The sequence below is a fragment of the Sinocyclocheilus rhinocerous genome, unplaced genomic scaffold (genome assembly GCF_001515625.1).
Source record: "Sinocyclocheilus rhinocerous isolate Xijiao unplaced genomic scaffold, SAMN03320098_v1.1 scaffold263, whole genome shotgun sequence".
In the NCBI taxonomy this organism is placed as follows: Eukaryota; Metazoa; Chordata; class Actinopteri; order Cypriniformes; family Cyprinidae; genus Sinocyclocheilus; species Sinocyclocheilus rhinocerous.
This window is the reverse complement of record NW_015645086.1, coordinates 2,013,307-2,026,164: the sequence shown is the minus strand read 5'-3', so window position 1 is coordinate 2,026,164 and position 12,858 is coordinate 2,013,307. Positions and strand designations below refer to the sequence as shown.

Genomic DNA, 12,858 nt, shown 5'->3' with positions numbered 1-12,858 from the left:
TGGAAGCTTGTTTCCGTCAAGTAATAAAAAAAAGGTACAATTCTCATTATTCTGGCCTTGTTTCTCACAATAGTGAGTTTATATCTCACAATTCAGACTTTTTTTTCAGAATTGCTAATTTATATCTCGCAGTTGCAAATTATAAACTCAGAATTCTGTGTTATATCTTGCAATACTGAATTTTCCCACTCAGAATTCTGAGTTTATATCTCACAATTCAGTTTTTTTTCCCCGCCACAGAATAAAATGTAATCTCTCAGATGTGAGCAATTAACACAAAATTACTGAAGCACAATTTCTATTCTAAGCCTTTAACCCAATTTTGCTTCTCTGCTTGCGATCAGATCATTTTAAGCTGCTAAACTCCGGGAAAGTTTTCAGTCCAATGATCCAGTAAGCGAATGCATTCAAACAATCTGTCCAAAACAGTGCTAATATAAAGGAAACCAGGCTGATTACATCAGAGATTTCAGAGAGAGCAGAGACTCACGTTGCATTTTCAGTGAATTATTCATTCTAGTGTGTTTCGCTTTTAAACACAAGCTCTGTCATAAGAGAGCGAGCCCTCACACGTCGCGCTGTGTGAAGTACAGGCTGAACGGAATGTCAACACAACACATGCAAACTATGTTTTCGCGACTGGATAACCAGTGTCTTGCTAGTAAAGTTTTGAAGGATGAAGACTGCTATCAAGGTTAAGGCGATTGCGGTGGCGTACAGGAGTTGTACAGTAAGCACGCGTGAGTTCCCCCGCCACAGAATAAAATGTAATCTCTCAGATGTGAGTTTATGTCTGATAAATCCGACTTTTCGTCTCAAAATTACAAGTTATAAACTCGTAATTGCAAGTTATCATCTCACAATTCCCAATGTCTTGCGATTCTGCATTTGTATGTCTGAGTTTATATCTCACAATTATATAGAATGTGAAAAAAAGAATATGTGAGATATAAAAAATTTTTTTAATTGTTAGAAAAAGTCATTTTTTTCTTTCATATGTGCTTATATGGGGCTCCTTATATCATTTGGTTCTTTGGTGTCCTTTTGGAGTTTCCAAGTGTCCTTTTTTGGAAATACATCTAAATTTATCCTGAAAAAAAGCTTGCAGAAAATACGGATTTTTGAGAATCACTCTTCAATCTTTTGGTTTACTTTGCTGGATATAGCAAATGATGACAAAATAAACATTTGAAACAAGATAAATGGTCTATGCTTAATTTCATGAAGTGTGCGATTAATCACAGGAAAAGGGTGTGATTAATCTGATAAAAATGTTTTATCTATTCATTTTTGGTTTGGCTTAGACATATAATTAGCTTTATAATAAAGTATAATAAACTCTTAAGTGGTCCGCTCAATCCCCCAGCAGCCCCTTCGCTTCTGGTCACGGGCTGTGGCGTTGCTGTGGAGAAAGGCCATGTATATGATGGATGATTGGTTTCCTCCCATGTTGCCCCTGCATGATGCTGTTACTATGATAAATGGTACCCTAGGTAACAAATCTCTACACGTCCTTACAGCAGCAGACCACAAAAAAATACAAATAGCACTGTGGGATGGGTCACGGCCCCTCCTCTCATCTCACACACACTCAAACATACAGCAAACCACACACACACACACACAACAAATAAATAACTGCAGGACACTTGCTGAAGCAAATCTAAATAAAGAAGCCCAATGCTTTGTCTGCGTACACAAACACAAAATAGTGCAAAATAGTAGTGTTTTCAGAAATTAATAATCAACCACAAACCGAAAGCTTTTGTCGCACTATTAAAACACACATTTAAAGTTCTCCTAAAACATGCACACTATTCATCCCACATCCTCCCACATCTCGCCTCAACCAACACTTCTGCTGACACACTCAAAGGAGTGCTATTTCTAATGAAGTTTTCTCCAAAAATAATAGAAATAGAATGATGGATTAGTGCTGGCTACTGGGATTTTCAAGATTACACGTGCATTATTTTATTATTATTTTTTTTTAGAGTGTTAGATTGGGTACCATGTGCCCAATTAAGAAAGAAGAATGACCTTATTAGAAAGTACGAGCCCATCCGCCAGTCACTGCGGTGTGGAGTTTGAGTGACAGTTCAAACTCACACCAACAGACGCTTTACCAGCCTTAAAGAGCCTCGGCACATCTGATGTGGAGGTGGACAGCAGACGAACAACAAGACCTGTCCTTGTAACTTTATTTTATTTATTTTTTATTTTATTTAAAGAGAAGGATGTTCCTTTGACACCAAAAGAAAACAAGTACAGTGACTCATGTCTCTGAAGGAGTTATTTTTACCTTTCAAACAAGGCGAAAGGAAATAAAAAGAAACAACGTGGAAAAATGTTTATAATGTGGCAGACATGGAAGTAAGTTTTTAGGGTGAAAGTATTTGTACAGGTAGTTAAAAAACAGCTATAAATGGCCCATTCAGACCAGTTTGGCTTCTCTCTGTCTTATTGCCCATCTTAAAACTTAATTTGAACTATTTTTCATTTAGCAGTACAAGCAGTTGTATACAGGGTTGCCAATGCCACATTTATTCCGACAATTTATTACAAAAGTTAAAACAGACACTGTGTAAATATGTTGTTAAACATTGACTGCGACAAGAGTTCAAGTCTTGCTTCATTTACTGTCATTCTTAAATACAACTAACCATAAAACGTTGAAAAGCTGTAAAATAGTAAAATATAATCAAAAAATAAAATTAGTCCAGAAAGAAACTCACTTATATAATATGTAGTCAAACTATTAAAAAAAAAACTGGTCAGGAGAAACTTGCATCTAGTCAAACTATTTAAAAAATTAAATAAAAAATAATCTAGACAGAAACCCACTCATATCCAGTAAAAAAAGTTTTTAAAATAAAACTTGTCTAGAGAGAAACCCTTGCACTGTAAGACTAAACAAAAATAAATTAAATTAAATTAAACAGGCTGTGCAGAAGTAGGCCTCAGTGAATGTTAACTCTTCAGGTCACTGTAGTAAATATATTACTGGGAATTAAATTCATAACTTCTCTGATAATATTTCACTGTAGGTCAGAAGGTTCAGATGCATCTTTTGGGAGTCCCTTTTCCAAAAACCAAAACTGCTTAGTGTGACTGAAAATGGGATTATAGTGCATGTAAACAATATAAAGATGGTAAGCCAGCCGCCACTGAGAAATGTACAGTAAACTCACAGAGATGGGCGAAACAAAATGAAACAAAACAGAGTGAGGGACAGATTGAACCTGATGTTCCATTAGCACGGCCTGCCGGGAAATCAGGATGCCTGCTTTCTAGAGCATATCTCATCCCTAGAGACTGTGTGTGTGTGTGTGTGTGTGTGTGTGTGTGTGTGTGTGTATGTGTGAGTGTGCGTGCGTGCGTGCGTGCGTGTGAGAAAGTGAGACTTAGAAACCCTGGGAGACAAAACAGACTGTGTCTCTTTCTCACCCATTCCCTCTTTCCTCCACTCCTCTAACCTCTGATGTCTTTTTCTACTCCTCCTCATATTCTGAGACATCACACACACACACACACACACACACACACACACGCATGCATGCTGTACTGTTCCAGGCTGGCCTCTCATGACTGTAACCGCGGGACAGCTGGAAAGACTGAAACCATATGCACATTGTGCGAGCGTGAGTGTGGGTGTGTATGAGCCGGAGAGAGGGAATCTTTATCAGAGGAATCTTTGTGGAATATGTTCTCATCTTTTTTGCTGGGTGGGTGTGGGAGAGAGAGAGTGTGGGAGGAATAAACAGAATCGATCCAAGCGCTCACAGAAAGCCTAGGATTCAATCATAGGTGAAAGTTCACTGATCTCCGGGTCATGCAGAAAGATGTTTAAAACTAGCGTGTAAGCGCTCTGCGTGCGACTGGTACTGTTCAGATAGCAGCACACTAGCAGTTCAAAGTTTAGACACACTTGACTGATTCAGACCTGCCAACCTTAGGAAAATATTCTGAGTATCAAATCAGTGCAAGGCTTAGTTCACTTAATTCCCAGGTTGTTCCTCTAAGGAAGTAATGTCAGCTTTAATTGTCATTTCACAAATTCAAGATAAAGAAAACACAATTGATTATGGCTGTCGTGATTAAAATGAACTGTGAAAATGTATGAAAAGTGTCTATTCGCGGAATTACATTTTGAATCGCTCACACTGCATCAGATCAAAATTGATGCGTTTTTTGTTTTTTTTTGCAGCGCTGAGCCTTATGACCAATCACACGTGTTTCTGTTGAGTTTAGGAATGCAATGACCAATCAGAGACGCTTAGATTAGTCAGCGCTGAAAACTCCGGAGTTGTTGTTGAGTGTGCTGATTGAATTTTTTACACTCGTGAATTCCCTCATCATAAACAACACGGTGTAGATACGATGTAAATAAAAGATTCATTTCATAGCTTCAGTGAATATAATGGGAGTTTTTGCATAACTTGCACTTGACTAGACCAGAAGCCAGAGCCAGAATATATGATGAGCCGGTTCCTCAAAACGCAGACACATAACACAAAAAAGTTTGTATATGCATTCTATTAATCAACATTAATAATTATTATTACAATATAAAGAGCAATAATCGACAATAACGATTGTTACTGCCAGCAGTTTAAAGTATTTTGAGTAACTGAATTAATTGGCTAAATTCAAGTATTTGACATTAAAGAAAACACAGATACAATTATTAAGGTGGTGATAAAAATTGCGCTCACAAATGTAAAAAATGCCCCTGGAAATCAATTCTAGGGGGCAAAAATGGCCCCTTAATGGAAAAGTTCATTTCTGGCCCTGATGTGTATGTGTTTGTGTGCCCAGAGGAAAAAAAAGATATTGCTCAGAATTTGCTCTTCCTAAGCTCAGGAGACTTAATTGTGATTCTCATATATCTCTCATTTTTCTATCAACAGCATTTCAGATGTTTCTCCTAACCGCTCAGGATACTAAGGGTTGATTCTCTTATATCTCACTGAGAAATCAGCTTTGTCTTCAGATGTCTTTAAATTTATTTTAGGAGAAACGTTAATTTTACATTTTTACTAATATTGTAAATACTGAAACTATCATTTAAATGATGTCATTATACATTTAAAAGCATTACACATTTCAGAATATCAAGGGTTACTAGTTTAAATGTATCTTCAATGCCCAGAATTGTATATGCAGCACATCTCATAGGAAAGAAAAATAAAAAATGAGATCTCTTTAACATCTCAAATATTTGTACTAGACAGAAATGAAGTTACTTTAACATCAAATGGAGTTTTTTTTTTTTTTTTTTTGCTTGAGTCTCCTGCTTCTCATACTTAAGCACAGTGTGCTAAGCACAGTGTGTGATGTTGTCTCTTCTAAACTTTGGACGAGAGACAAATGTGAGACCACCGGAGTCTTTCATTTAGGAGAAAGATCTAAGCACAGTGTGTGATGATGATGAGATCTCTTCTAAAACTTTAAAGGAGACAAATGTGAGAGTGTTAGAGTTTTTGTCTCAGGAGACAAGTCTGAGAATCAGGAGACTCAAGCAAAAATCTCCATCTTAACCTCATTTCTGTGTAGGAGAAATATTTGAGATGTTAAAGAGATCTCACTTTTGATTTTTCTTTCCTCTGGGTGTGTCTGTATGTATGTGAGGTCATTCTTTGTCTGAACATTGTGTGTGTGTGTGTGTGTGTGTGTGTGTGTGTGTGTGTGTGTGTGTGTGTGTGTGTGTGTGTGTGAATGAAGCAGAAGTAATGAAGCATTTTTGTTTTTTTTTGTGAGGGTCGGTCTATCATGCAAAAAGGTCATCCTGTGTATGTGTGTGTGTGTTTCTGTAGCACCCCACAGAGCTCTGACCCCGTGTCCCACTTTCACCCCTTTTATTTCATTCATATACAGTATTTATTCAGTCATTTCTGTTTTTCCTTTTGCATCATTTGTAGAAATTATCACGCACTCTCCTTCACTCACACACACAAAATATCACAGTGTTTTTGTACAGTGTTTATGCTTCTGGACATGTACACTGTTCATAGCAGCATTGTTTATAGTACCAAGTTAGTGCATATGAACATGGTAATGTGTCTGTATCATGCTATAAGGTGACACTTAATATAAAAATTGAAGAATTGAAATATGAACACTTAAGTAACAATTTAGAACACTGAACACTAGAACATTTCACACAAAGAATGTATTATTGTTATTAATATTATTATTATTATTACACTTCCATTCAGCAAGGAAGCATTGAATTGATCAAAAGTGACTGTAAATACATTTATAATGTGACAAAATATTTCTATTTCAAATGAATGCTGTTCTTCTGAACTTTCTATTCATTAATAATCCTGAAAAAAATATATTTTGTTCCCACAAAAATATTAAGCAGTGCAACTGTTTTCAACGCTGATATTAATCAGAAATGTTTCTTGAGTATCAAATCAGCATATTAGAATGATTTCTGAAAGATCATGAGACACTGAAGACTGGAGTAATGATCCATGCATCACAGAAATAAATTACATTTTAAAATATAGTCAAATAGAAAATTTGTTTTAAATTGTAATAATATTTAATAATTAATATTTTTACTGTATTTTTGATCAAATAAATGCACCCTTGCTGAGCGTAAGAGACTTATTTCCAAAACATCAACAACAACAAAAAATCTTAACAACTCCAAACCTTTCAAGAGTATATTGTTTCTTATTGTGACACTAGGGTTGATACAGTAAGTTGTATCTGATGTAATGAAATTCAAATTATATTATTATTTCATGTGTCTAAATACTTTGAGGCCAACATGCATTATAGCACCACCACAGTATTATACAGACACTACACCATGTTTCCACCACAGCACTTTTAAAGGCACAGTCATCTTCAACAATACGCTTTTGTTTTTGTTCGGTATAAAGAATGATCAACATGTCCAATACAGCTGGCAGGGTCTAATACATGAGGGCAGCTTTTTTGAATAAGACAATTTCTCATCATGACAACTTGGTCATGTGCCTGTGTCATTTGTCCAGCATCCTGTCACTCACCTGCCTGTCCAGAGTACCAGGCACATGGCTCTTCTAGTTGACTTTTTTGTTCTGCAAAACAAGCAAACAGTGAGAAAAGTCACATCTATTGCTTTTTTTGTCAAACTTTTTTGTGTCAAACTCTCAATATCTCTTTATTTTTTTCTGAGTGTCTTTTTTCAGCTGCTGCTCTAAATGGCAGCAATTGATTTCTCTGTTTTGTAAGCTTGAAACTTATTTGCTCCTATAGACATTGTCAAAAAAAAAAAAAAAGCTACAGGCCACATTTAATTCCTAGTCAAAAGACTTTTATGTGCTCCTCTCTCTCTCTCTCTCTCTCTCTTGCATTCCCCTCATTTGCACTTCTTTTCTTTGTGTCTGAAGTGAAGTCTGACCAGAATACTGATGTCATGGATTTGTGCAGTGCATTTGAACACGCAGAATGACTTTCTGGCCTCTTTTTTTTCCCACCGCACTGCCAGCTCCTACTGCGCTCGGAGGCCGCTGAGAGAAAGCAGGCCCAATTACCAGAGCAGGGGGGCTTAGTGAGCGTCACACCACAAAAACACACACAAACACACACGCATACAAAACAGAGCGCGACAAGTTTATTCAGACGAAGCTGCCAGAAACTAGACTCTGCAATCAGGATGAAAGCTTAAAGAGACCTCAGCGAGGGAGGTTAAGTTATTTTACGTGATGGCTAATGACAGTGTGGGAACGGCTATAGGAATGTATGAGGAGAAAGAGGGAGGGAGGAGATATCCGATCAATTGGAATCAGCGCACCATCAATCACTCTGATTAAGATGTCAACCTGTCAGTCATGAGGATTAAGCTGAGGGGGCTCATGCATATTCATGAACATCTTTAGGGTGGGATGTGAATATGTTAAGCTGTATTACAGAAGAGCTGAGACTGAAAGAGGAGGAGAGGTAATTATTGGCCCACCATTCACCCCAGAAAAAAGCAGGGCTGAAATGGTGTTCTATTCAGCCTCAAGAAGCTAGTCGTTTAGATGTAGACGGGTTTCTGCGCTATTCTGAAGTGTGTGAAATTTGGTAAATAAAATGTATTTGAGTCGAAATGCAGGGTGAAAAATTACTGTGACGTCAGAGTTGTGGTGTAGGGGTTGGCGAGCCGTGGTGATGGTGTGGATTAAATATGGTCAAGCATGGCATGCAACGTATCCTGTGCACATCACTACCCTATCCTCAAATAATTTCCTGTCACTCTCCATTGGATCTATTTAACTACCAAGAGGGGTGAGTTTCAGAGTGTTGCTATCTTGTAGCCAGTGTTTGCGAGATGAAGTCAGAAAAGCTCACCCCCAAGATTATATGACAGGGTTTTTTGATCCCAAGTACCCCCACATATAGTGATCTCCTTGCAAGGGCCCCCTTTCTGAAATATAAAAGCAGCTAAATATTTTCATGCATAAAGAGCCATTTTAACTGTGTAAGAAAAAGAGTAAGTCTATCATTTTAAACAATAGGTTGTTAATAAGTGATTTTATTTTGTTATATACACTTTTTAAGTCTATTGAAGTCAAAGCACATTATTAAAATATTACCTGGAAAGTAAATAAATAAATACATACATACATACATAAAATGTGCAGATATGTTAACATGTTCACTTTGACAGCTGTTAAAAAAATTATTTTGTTGTTATATACTGTACTGAAGTCAAAGCACATTATTAAAATATCTGGACAATAAGTAAATAAATATAGTAATGTTATCAAAATTGGTAGATGTGCTAAACATAACAATAACATGTTAAATTTGACAGCTCTAAAAATACATTTTGAGAAAAAAAAAATATATATATATAAAGGCAGATATTTCTTTTCATGTATAAAGACTTGTTATACTGTTTGGAAAACAGTTTGTGTAACATTATAAACAATTGCCTTTTTTATTATCAAATACTTGATTGAAGCCAAAGAACATTATTAACATAATAATACATAAATACATAAAATTCAGTACTATTATCAAAACTGGTATGTTAAACATAATAATATATTATTTATATTAATTTTGACAGCTGCAAAAATGCTTTTTGTAAAATCTTTTTATTTTCTCTCAGGTTACCCATGGACCGTCTTGCAGTCCCGGACCACAGTTTGAAAACAAGATATTCTAGTACCTAAGGCTCTGCTTTAACATTTCATTTGATCATGGCGAATTGCCTAGAAAAGCAATAGCAACAAGCCACACAATTTGAAGTATCATTCTTTGCCAAAATGTAGTACTTCAGAAATACCTTTAACCCAAAGTATGAGCAAAACTAATCGCAATATGTGTCTTATTAAAGCATAAAAAGTCAGAAAGTAAAGTGTTTTCATATGAAAGAACACTACTGGACAAAGCTGTGCAACTGTCAACAGTCTGAACCAATCAGGTCAACCATTTAGTCTTTGTAAGAAGTGTGTTTCTCTGCAGCAGTGAGACATGTTAAGGTGACATTGACAGGAGGCACACGCTCAGCCATCATTCAACATCCTTCCCTTCAGCCATGAGCCCACAGTGTCCCTCTCTCCTCTTCATCTTTACACATCTCTGTCTCTGTCACTCCATCACCCTCTCCTCTAATCCGCCACTCATTCTCTCTTCCCACTTATGTTTTCCACCATCCATAATCCTCCTTTTCTTTTTCTTTCTTCTGTCGTGTTACTTTTGGCTTTTCTCCTCCTCTGCTCCCTCTCCTCTATCGCTCTGTAATTGTAAGCGTGTTGAAAAGAGCCCCACACTGAGAGAAAGTTAGCCACCGTAGATTAAATTAAATCCCATCAAGTAGAAAGCAGACACCAAACACCCAATGCAATATTAAAAGGCTGCACACAAGGGAGCATGTGTGTGCATGTGAGTCACTCTCTTCAGTCATTCTTCAGCTTTCTTCCCTGACTAATGTAAATCAATGATGTAAAATGGCTGCTTCCCTCACTACAGCTTCAGTGACAGCAAACAGGCCCAACCACAGACCTGCTGTCGCCAAGGTGATGGATAGGTGAGAGAAAACTGATACAGAGGCGGCTTTCATCTCCCTCTCTGTCTGTCGTCCTTTTCCATGTGTCATGAGTTCTCTCCTCTTTTTCTTGATCTCCCGTTCTATTTTTGTGACCTACATCTCTAATTGTGTATTTGCACACCTAGCAGAAATGTGATATAACAACCTGAGGTAGATAACTTCAACTGTAACGACAGAATTTAGACTGGAGTACAGGTAAAACACACAAACATGATGGCCTTTGCTCTATTATGTGCTATTCCAATTCTAAAACAAAAACACAAAACAAAGCAAAACAACAAAAAGCAAAACAAAAGATAAAAGCAAAGAAAAAATGAAACAAAAAACAACAAAGAACAACGCAAAACAAAATAAAACAACAAGCAAAGCAAAACACATAAAAGCAAAGCAAAATAAACAAAAAAGCACAGCTAAACAAAACAAAAGAAAAAGAAAAAGCAAAGCAAAACAAAACAAAACAAAACAAAACAAAAAAGCTAAACAACAAAAAGCATAGTAAAACACAAACACAAAGCAAAAAAGTAAAGCAAAACACATAAAAGCAAAGCAAACCAGCACAAACCAAAACAAAAGAAAACACATAAACGCAAAACAAAAAAGCAAAGCAAAAAAACAAAACAACAACAAAAAGCAAAGCAAAATAAAAACATAACCTGCAAACATGTTAGTTTTATCTAGACTGATAGCATTTGAGCGTTGTCACAAAATGTCACAACCCTCATTATTTAAATTTAAATAAAATTTATCATAAAATAATCATAATAATAATATGAACATAATAATGTGAATAATAAAGTGATTTTAATATGATTATAGTATTTCTGATTAAAACTATGACGAACATGATAAATCTACTGCATGTACTGCAACTATTAGGACAAAACCTCAGTAAACTTTTTCTTGTAATAACAGAGTTATTTATTATTGTTTATTATTATTATTGTTGTTACTTCAGTTCACGTAATAAGCAAAAACATGAATGTCTTTCTGCTGCTACCTTCTTAATCTGGATTGCTCCCCTCCCATGACCTTCAGTAATTGCTGAGATCGCGGATTGGCCCAGATGTACCACGTGATTGGTACATGGTTCTCATCACGCGGCCCACCGCTTGCCGTGATTTATGCTCGTATTCATATTCCATGTAAAGCGCTTTTAATCACCACACAGCATGCTGCTGCTTCACGTAACTATTGCAAAGATGCAATTAATTCCTGCTGCTGCACAGCTTCCTCAACAAGCCAGAAATTAATACAACACTTACGAAATACTGACTCATTTGTTCGGAGAAGAGAGGAGGATATGCACACAACAACCTCGTGAGTGATTAACAGCACATCGCCTGCATGGGAACGACCCGAGGAGCCAGAATATGGTAAATTAGCCTCGGACTATGTGAAAAGTACTAGTATGTAAGGACTAGTAGGTCACATGCATTATATTTTACATACATTTCTATTTTATTTTTGAATAGACGTGGTGTTAGGGTGCCTTGAAAGTCAGTGTGAAACACGCTTCCTTAAAAGGTGGCTTCCTACACAAATGCCTGTTTAGTCACTGAGAGATTTTGGACACATAGTTGAGAGGAGAGAGGAAATGAGAGAGGGATCAGTACATGATATGAGCTGGAATTGAGCTTGCGTCTCTTTCATTGGTTTTTGTTTCTGGAGCACTAACCACAGGGCCACTGCTCCAACCTTTATATTATATTTATCAAAAAAGATACAGGCTAAAATGTCTGATATGCTATGTCTCTCTGTCTGGACAGTAGACCTGTCTGGCCTCTGGGGTTTGCTGTGATGCGTCCATGCTCCCAGACTTAGATTAATTATTTAGATAGTTATTGAGCCTGGTAAGACAAGCTGATGGCCGCTGGTCTGTGGGGCAATTTAAAAATGCAACGGCGAACCACACCACACCTTTTTTTTTGCAAATTCCAAGTGGGTTTTCATGTGTCTTCACTGAGAAGAGGATTGAGTTTGGCCACACCGCCATAAAGCCCAGAATGGTGGAGTGTTGCATTGATGTTTGTTCTTCTGTAAGTTTCTCCCATCTCCATATATGATCATGAAGCTCAAGAGTGACCATCAGCTTCTTGGACACCACTCTAGGGGTGTAACGGTACACAAACATGACCGTTCGGTACGCACCTCGGTTTTGATCTCACAGTTCGGAACAGTTTCGGTACAGCAGGAGCAGGGGGAAAAACTAAAAAATGTTTTTAATTAAACAGTGGTTTAATAAACAAATTGTTCTTTCTTTAATTAAACTCAGTTATAATTAAAATTTTCTTATAGGGATAAAAATCTACCTTGGCTTGGTTACAGTTAACAACAGAGCCCAATAATTACTATTTATTTGTAAATATAACAAGCAACACTCAACTTATATGCAAACATGTAAACTGCACATAATGCAGTTTTTAAATGAACTTCTAAATTATAAAAATTCTATTTGTTGTTGAAATATATTCATTTACACAGTGGCTCTCATAACTCGTTTCATAACAGATTTATTAAAACATTAAATAATTAAGACATCACTAACAGGTAAAGTAAAATAGGTGTGACGTGAGCAGGCCCTGGGGTAGCAGAGATGACGTTAGCAGACTCTGGTTTGGCAGACATGACGTGATCAGATTTGAACATGGTGGACATGACATGAGTAAACTTTGGCTTAACTAGCATGATTTGAGCAGGCAGGTCCTGGAGTAGCAGACATGGCATTAGCAGGCTCTGGCTTGGCAGACAAGACGTTAGCAGGCTTTGGTGTAGCAGACGTGACGTGAGCAGACTCTGGCTTGGCAGACGTGACGTGA

At 36.9% G+C, this 12,858-nt stretch overlaps 1 protein-coding gene across 2 annotated transcripts in view; it reads right to left on the bottom strand.

The window, feature by feature from the left end:
- Positions 1–12,858, bottom strand: part of LOC107705722 (extracellular sulfatase Sulf-2-like) — a 149,777-nt gene that overhangs the window by 116,276 nt on the left and 20,643 nt on the right. Inside the window, exon 2 of one of the 2 annotated variants that reach the window (XM_016509152.1) lies at positions 7,029–7,079. The exons of the other annotated variant lie outside the window; for it this stretch is intronic. The gene's annotated coding sequence lies outside the window, so the exon portion shown is untranslated. The remainder of the gene's footprint in view (positions 1–7,028; positions 7,080–12,858) is intronic. 2 annotated transcript variants of the gene reach the window in all.